Raw genomic sequence first — 8,485 nt, 5'->3', positions numbered from 1 at the left:
TCTACCCAGCTGCCTACCTATCTCAAATTTGAGCCCATCCAAACAAGTTTCATATAAAACCTACTTACAAAGGTAAAACTGCGCACTCTTGATGATGATCAGCTACCTGGAGACTTTTTGAAACTAGCTGCCCCATCCATTGCCTACCCTATATCTATTATAATTAATCATTCTATCTCTGAACAGTATGTACCCCACCTCTGGAAAATATCCCACATCATCCCATTTCACAAAGGAGTATCCTCTAAAGATATATCCAGCTATAGACCAATAGCCATTCTCTCACCCCTAGCTACAATACTAGAAAAGTGTATCCACAAACAAATATTAGGCTACTTCTTGAAGAATGACCTATTATCTCATACACAACATGGCGTTCAGCCCAAGCACAGTACTAATACAGCCTTTATAAGTTTTACCAACTCTATCAATCAGATCAAAAACAATAACCAACTTGTCTCTGCTACCTTCCTTGATATGTCAAAAGCCTTTGACACTGTACCTCATCAAATCTTATTAAATAAACTGGCCTCTTATAATTTTTGCCTTGAAGTCCTAAGCTGGTTCCACAGCTACCTTTCCAATCATAAGCAGGCTACCTTATGGGATAACAAACCCTCCCCCCAGCTTCCTATATTAGTAGGAGTCCCTCAAGGCTCGATCCTTGGGCCTCTACTCTTTACTATTTTTTCTAATGACCTCTACTCAGCTGCTACCCCTGCCAATATCATACAATACGCAGATGATGCCACCCTCATCTGCTCTGCTCCCCAATACTAACTTGCTTCAAGAAAAAAACTCAGCAGCCCATCAACTTATACTAAATCCCAATAAAACTAGACTCAATGTGTTCTCAAATGTTTCCATTCTAAACAATCAACCTCCTCTTACTATCCTTTCTTCCAATTGCACTAAAATAGAACCTGTCGAACATACAAAACTATTTGGGGTCACTACTGACAATGCATTGACGTTCAACAAACACATAGCACTGACAATCAAAAAAGTACATGGAAAACTCAGTACTCTCTGCAGAGCCAGACCCTATCTTATCAGCCATGCCAGACTGGCAATAGCAAGAAGCCACCTTCCTTCCTCACTACTATACTGTTTACAAATATTTACCAGCCTTCGCAAAACAGAAATTAATAATCTTGAATCATGCTACAACAAGATAGCCAAATTTGCATCTAACCACCCTCAAACAACACACCACTGTATTGCCCTTCATCAACTTAACTGGGTAGAACTCCCAAACTTACTTATACTACATCAACTATTAATCACCCATTCAGTTATGTATAAACCAGATAACTGCCCGGCTCTAAGGGACCTTGTCCAACCATATACAAATATTAAATCTCTTAGGTCAGCAGATAAGGTACTACTCAAAGTTAACATATCTCATAACTCGTATGGTAACTCCTTATACTGTTGCAAAATCTCTTCCACAATATATACTAGCCATCAATAATACACATAATTTCAAGCAGGCCCTAAAATAACACTTCTTGACTCACTGGACATGCTCCTGCTCTCCTCCAGACTAACTTGTTTTTACTTCTGTCCTCCTTTTTTTCTGCTTCTCAACATGCTCTCATATCCTCCTTGGTGGAGATACCACCTAATCAATTGATCCTTCTGTTAAAAAAATAAATAAATAAGTGTGTTTAAACAATGATCAAAAATGTTTTTTGTAACTGGTTTTACTGTGTAATGAAGTATATGCTTAGAACCTATAGTTGCAAGTAACTGTATAACATGTTACCATATTTTCCTGTTTTTACTGCTTTGTATAACTATGTGTATGTACTGGAGCTTTTCTCCATGGGTCTCCGCTGAAAATGGGCTATTTTTGCCCAGTCGGACATTTACCTGGTAAACAAATGTAAATAAATAAAATAATAAATAAATAAATAATGACTGAAGACTCTGACCACTGAGTTCCTACATCCCTGTCATCTCTACACTCTACACTCGTTTGCTGCATAGTTGCCTTTAGGTATGAGTAAATCCTGAAGTTGTTATTGCCAACTTTATTCAAGATGACCCCAAACTATAACAATTTTTTAATATTTTTGTTAAAATATTGGTCAAAGCAACACAAACTTCTGCAGCAACATTGTGTAACTAACATAACAAATAGGTAACAATGACTCTAATGGAATAAAAATCTTTTGTTCCTTTAAAATTCAAAAATACCTCTGGCTGCACAGAAAAATAAATTTAAAGTGGGAGTACACAGGATATATGAAATTATGTAGGTGGCTACCAAATAGTGAGGATCAAGATTTCATTAAGCTTTCCCTGATGAAGCCCACTCACTCATTTAATCCTTCAAAGCATCCATATGATTCTCTTGTTGTACTGAAAACTAAATTCAGATTGTCAACACATAGTCTAAACTCAGTTTTGTGAGGTGACTATCAGGAAGCAAGCGGCTTCAAAATTTCAATAAATACACCCAGAAATGGTTCCTGTGACTCAGTTAATCCTGCTGCACGGGTATTTTCTTCACTAAAATCAGTGTGCATACCTGAATCTATTAATGATGGTTGGGGTTGGGAGGTCTGACCTGTTCAATGGCTTAATGCTGCTGTTTTCCACTTGACTCCATATACTCTGGTAGGGGCCACACTGACCCAATTAATCTTATCCATTGGCTACCTGTAACCAATAAACCCAGTTGCAGGACACTTAACCAGACACTGCTCCTACATTGAGTCTGAAAAAGGGTCATGGAGATCAGGGCTCTAGTGTGTAAACAAAAAACAAACAAATAAATAAATAAATAAATAAATAAATAAAATCTTACTGTATTATCCTGATTCAGTTAATCATGCTAAGGTATTCTGAATTATTTATTGCTGATGTGGGTCCCTTAAACCATTTCTGCTGGAACCATCTTTGACTCTGGTAATCTAGATGAGCCCTCAGTTTCAGTTCATCCTGCATATATTTTTGTGTTTTTCATATATGCATTTGTCTGTGGTCTGAGTGGGACTGAAAATGGTCCTTGGGCTAGCTCACTTACCTGGTCAACACATGCACGCACACACGCACACACACACACACACACACACACACACACACACACACACACACACACACACACACACACACACACACACACGCACACACACACACACACACACACACACACACACACACACACACACACACACACACACACACACACACACACACACGCACACACACGCAAACAGTTTCAGAGATGGCACTATATAACAAAATATTTCTATAAATTCTCATTTAAGGATACTACAACATTTCTATAGAAGTAAAAATTACATGTTGTGGTTGAACACTTCAGTGTGCAGATATGCTGCACAGTTTTAACTAGTCCCTTGCTTATTTCATTTCATAACCTTTTTCATACAAGAAAGAAAGCTAATTGGTCTATATTGTTTAATATAACACTTGTTACACTTGGTTGACCCCATATCTCTCAAGTATCCAGAATTTTGCCTCATATTTTTGATCCATTCCTCATAAAATCTGTGGTTTTCTGGGAAGTCATTGATGACTGAAGTCACTAAATAATGACATACGTTTTAGTTTCATTTTTCATAACCATCAGAAAAAACATGCTAAAACAAAACCTGGAATTCTAGCAACTTCCTGAGCCTATAAGAACCATAACTAAAATTTGTTCCTGATTTTTGGGCCATTGCCCTCTTCCGTTATTTTTGTTTTTGTCCATATTTCTTGCAGTTAGAGGTCGAGAGTTGTGGTCGACCCCAACTTCCTGAGTTTTCCTATTAGTATCCTTTGTGGGACAGAGTCAAAGGCCTTGCTGAAGTCCAGATAGACCAAAGCTACTGCCACTTCCCTCTCATGTTCATCCATAACCCAGTCATAAAACTGAATTTGATTTACTGGACAACTCTCTTTGGCCTTGAAGTCCTGGTTGTTTCCTTTAGAAACACTACTAGTCTTCACCTTAGGATTCTGTCCAGGACTTTCCCTGTCACTGCTGCTAAGCTGACAGGCATGTAACTTCCTGTTCTTATTTCATCACCTTTCCTTGTACATCTGTAGAAAATCTACATGAGAAAGGGGGGAGGGATCTTCCAGCACACTGGCCAGATTTCTAAGGACTGAGGGAGACAGACGATCTGGTCCTTCTGCTTTATTCTTCCTACAGACAGCCAGTTCCACCATCACTTCCTCCTTTTCTATCCTAGCATCTGTTCACAGTCCTCCCATTGTGCCCTGCCACCCCTCCAAAACAGCACCTTTCCTTTGCTTTCCTTTTTGAAGACCGAGCAAAGTATTTATTCAGAACTAGTGGCATTTCCCAGTTTTCTGTGATCTCTCTCTCTCTCTCTCTCTCTCTCCTAGCTCTATTCAGCCTGGCAAGTTCCATTCTTCCATTTTTTTTCTATTATGAGAGTCAAAACATTGTTTACTTTTTTTGATCCCTTCTGTTAACTCCTTTTTAACTTTTACCTTTGCTGCCTCACCATCAGCTCTCCTTTCTTCACTCTGGTTGGTCATGTTCATCAGTCACTCCATTTCTGCCATCTACTATGCACATGAAAAAAAAAATGTTTCCCCTTTTTGATCCCTTCTGCTAAGTCCTGTTTATTTATTTTCAGCTTTTACCTTTGCTGTTTTCACCATCTTCACTACCCTTCTACTAGCCTCCTTGTGTTGCTCCTCTTCTATCTCCTACCTACTTTCTCCTTCATGCAGATCCTGCATTTTGTATATTCTTTCTCCTTCTTGTAGACCCTATCTTTTGTTATAATTGTTAGCCTCACATTCTTATGTAGCTACATTGGCCTTATCATATGTTTGCTTTTTTCCTCACATCCTAGTTCATAGTTCTGAGTACTCTATCCCTGAGCTACTTTGGTAGCTTGTTTACTCCCTCATCTTGCTCCCCATTCCTTAACTCATCATGGACCTTCCTCCTCAGCACAGCATAATCCACCTTTGTAAAATCTCACATCATCTTTGCCTTTGTATTTTAATCCTACTGTCTTGCTCTAAACTGTACAGTAGTGTAATAATGTTATCATAACCAGGGCATTCAAGAGCCCTCTAAGTTGTTAATTTTGTTGGGTTTGTCAAGTGTTTTAATCCTGCTGATATCCCTAATTTCCTTTAATCCTTCTAGGAGAGAAGGGGCCTCTGAATTTATTACTGCTGCCGATGTTGTTCAATCTGTTTTTTTTTTTTTTGTGGGAGAGGACTGACTCATTTAATACTGCTGTAGCTGTGTTGTCTATTAATTCTGATGTGGCCACATGACTGTTGTAATTCAGGAGAGTTTCAAAAGTTGTGTATATGGATTTGGAACTAGTGTTATCTATGCTTGATCAGGCTCTCTTAGACAGAAATGTCACCCTAAAAATAAGAATGTATTTGAACTGCAGACTAGAGATTGCCTTCCCTATCAATGATTGATAGAGTGTAGGCAAAAAGAAAGAAACAGGGAGCTTCTACGTGAAAGACCAGCACTGGTAGAGTGTTTAGTAGAATCTAGAACAGAAGCTGCGGGTAAAAAGGGATAATTAGTACAGCATACAAACTATTGCTGCATGATAACTATAAGAACCAATCAGAGAAGGTTAGAAAGGATTGGGAGGAGAGATTGGATTAGCAATTTACAAAGAAACAATGAGGGATATATACGTGTCTCTCAAATATGCAGCAAAATCTAGACAATTTAGGATCTTTTTTTGGAAGTGTTTGCTTGTATTTTTATGCCTCAAGTAGACTCCAAAGAATTTTTCCTCATCTAGACGGCAAATGTTGGAGGTGTGATGGGGAAGAAAGAAGCAATTGAGAACATATTTTCTGGGAGTATAATGAGTTGGCAGACTTTAAAGATGCCCCGCAAACTGCTCTGTCAGAGATACTGGGTAAGCAAATTCATATAACTAAGGAAATTATTTTTTGAACTATGATACAGAATTAGAATTGCATAGACATAGGCCTTGCTGAGTCTAATTATGACAGCTGCCAAAAAACGAAATACTAGAAAATGGATATCAAAGTCTAAACCAACTTTACTAGAAGTAGTGACTATAGTAACAAAGATAAACCAACTAGAATTGTGATCTTTAGAAAAGGGTAGGAACAAATTACATAGAAAAAATGGGAATTGTATTAACAATACATGCAGAGGAGGAATGAGGTTTAAAAGAGGGCATGATTTGAATGATCTATGTAATGTTTGACTGACAATGACTGGAGTCTGGATAGATTGTAGGTGATGCATAATGTTTGCAACTATAATTATTATTTATTTTTATGTGTATTTATATATATATTTATATTTATATTTTTATACCATAAACGTTATTATTTGGTTTACTGATTTTAACATGGAACTGATTGGTTGACACCATGATGCATCACTATTTAAATGAAGTTTTAACTGCTATAATATGTCTGATGAAGCAGAGAGGACTCTGCGAAAGCGCTCACATTTTTTCTAATAAAGAGTTACGTGCCGTGTGTATCCAGCAAGTTTTATTTTATTTATTGTTTCTTCTTTATTATAGCTGGTTACTTCATCCAGAGTCGAGGACTTTATTCCTGCAATTATTTCAATATGGTTTGTGATGTATAATGTTTGCAACTAAAATTATGTCAGTATGTTTATTTTCATTTACATAAATGTACAATTGCCTATGTTATACGTGACAATTTAATAAAGATGTTTCTTGTTTTAAAAAAGTATACAGAAACTACTCATCAGAAACTAGGCATGCTGTACAGGCATAAACATTTTCTAAATAAATCTACCTAAACTACCCTCGTCAACTCCTATTACCTTCACTTGTATATAGAGCTCCTATTCTCACAAACTTCCATATCTCACTAAAATCAAAACTTGAATCATGCTACAATAAAACTGATACATTTGCAGCTACTGAGGCTTATTATACCCATCACTGTGCTGCCCTATGATCTCCTAAATGGTTTGAAGTTCCACACCATCTTAGTTATTTACAACTCATAACTGCCCACAAAATACAGAAACCCAACTCCTGCTTTGCTCTCAATTCTATACTCCACAGCTACCTACCAAAAAGGTTCCAAAGTTCAGAGGACAAACAATTTATCTATGTTCATAAACCTAATAAATTATCAGCAGGGCAAAGCCTTTATTCCTATTCTGTGACCAAAGCATGGAAAAACCTACCTAAAATGGCAGTTAGCAGTGCCCTTTACAGTAGCAAATAACTAGGAAACAAATTTTCTCTATAGAATGGCCCATAAAAGTGTACCCTGTAAAGTAGTAAATATATAGTGTAGCGCACCCGCAGTTGTAGCTGAAGTGATATGGGTTCCTTCCTACCTGTCTCTGGTGACACCCCTATTAGGCCCAACACACCAAGGCGGCAAAAGGGACAGATTTTATTATAGGTGACACATCTAGTTTAAAAAGGCAATAGCATAACCATAAACAAATTATTTCAACAGTGCACCAGTTAGCAATAAGGCAAGGTGAGATATGCATGCAATGAAAACATAGATTCACCCTCTTCCCCAGAACTCAACAGAAGAAGGTCTTAACATTCAAACATGCACAAAGAAGGCAATATCAATGAGCAGTAAAGCTTTATAATGCAGCAATACAAACACAGGAAAAATGCAATGTCATTAAGCAATAAAAGAGTCATAATACAAAAATAAAGATATGAGAAAATGCAATGACATTGAGCAGCAAAATTCTTGAAGGCAGCAGTACTAACATGAGCAAAATGCAATGTCATTGAGCAATAAGGATTTATAATGCAGCAATACAAATATGAGAAAATGCAATGTCATTGAGCAGTAAAGATTCTTTAAGGCAGCAGTACTAACATGGCAAAATGCATTATCATTGAACAATAAAGATTTAAAATGCCACAATACAAATATGAGAGAATGCAATGTCATTTAGCAGTACTAACACCATCTACCCCTTTGATCAATTCTAAACAGCCCAACTATGAGACACTCTATTATACCCTGTTCACTGGCCAGTGACTACTTATAGTCTAGCTGCCGGCATGATGGGGCCCAAGTTGGAGCTCATATGGATCCCAGTTATTTGTAATCCACAAAGCATTTAGGGGGGAGGGAATCCACAATTTTATAAAAATATAAAATGATAGCCAGAGCCTCTCACCACTCTATCGTGAATATCCTAGTGACCAGGCACCGTGGTTCCTCTGATGAGAAAAGTAGAAAAATCACCTGCCAGAACTCTGGTAATCATATATGGCTTCTGTACTAGGCCCCAAGAACTCCTTTTTTTGCTGAATCATATGCATGTGTGGAACTACTGGTTACAGACTTCTCTCCTGATTCCACAAAATACCATCATCCAGGATTTCAGCAAAAAACAGACACAATCTGCTACTTCACTTCCCTGTGCCAAAGCAGTAGGAAAGAAAACCCAGTCATGCTGCAAGGCACTTTTTCCCTACAGCTACCAGTTTTAGTCTTCCCTCCTTCA

The 8,485-nt window shown here is 37.6% G+C and overlaps 1 protein-coding gene across 1 annotated transcript in view; it reads right to left on the bottom strand.

Annotated features, from left to right (window-relative positions):
- The window catches only part of LOC122791777 (glyoxylate reductase/hydroxypyruvate reductase-like), a 451,435-nt gene that overhangs the window by 981 nt on the left and 441,969 nt on the right, over positions 1 to 8,485 (bottom strand). The window lies entirely within an intron of this gene.

The sequence above is a fragment of the Protopterus annectens genome, chromosome 17.part0, assembly GCF_019279795.1.
Source record: "Protopterus annectens isolate FY-2018-M chromosome 17.part0, PAN1.0, whole genome shotgun sequence".
Taxonomy (NCBI): domain Eukaryota; kingdom Metazoa; phylum Chordata; order Ceratodontiformes; family Protopteridae; genus Protopterus; species Protopterus annectens.
Note: the sequence above shows the minus strand (reverse complement) of the source record. Positions and strands in the feature narration are given on the sequence as shown.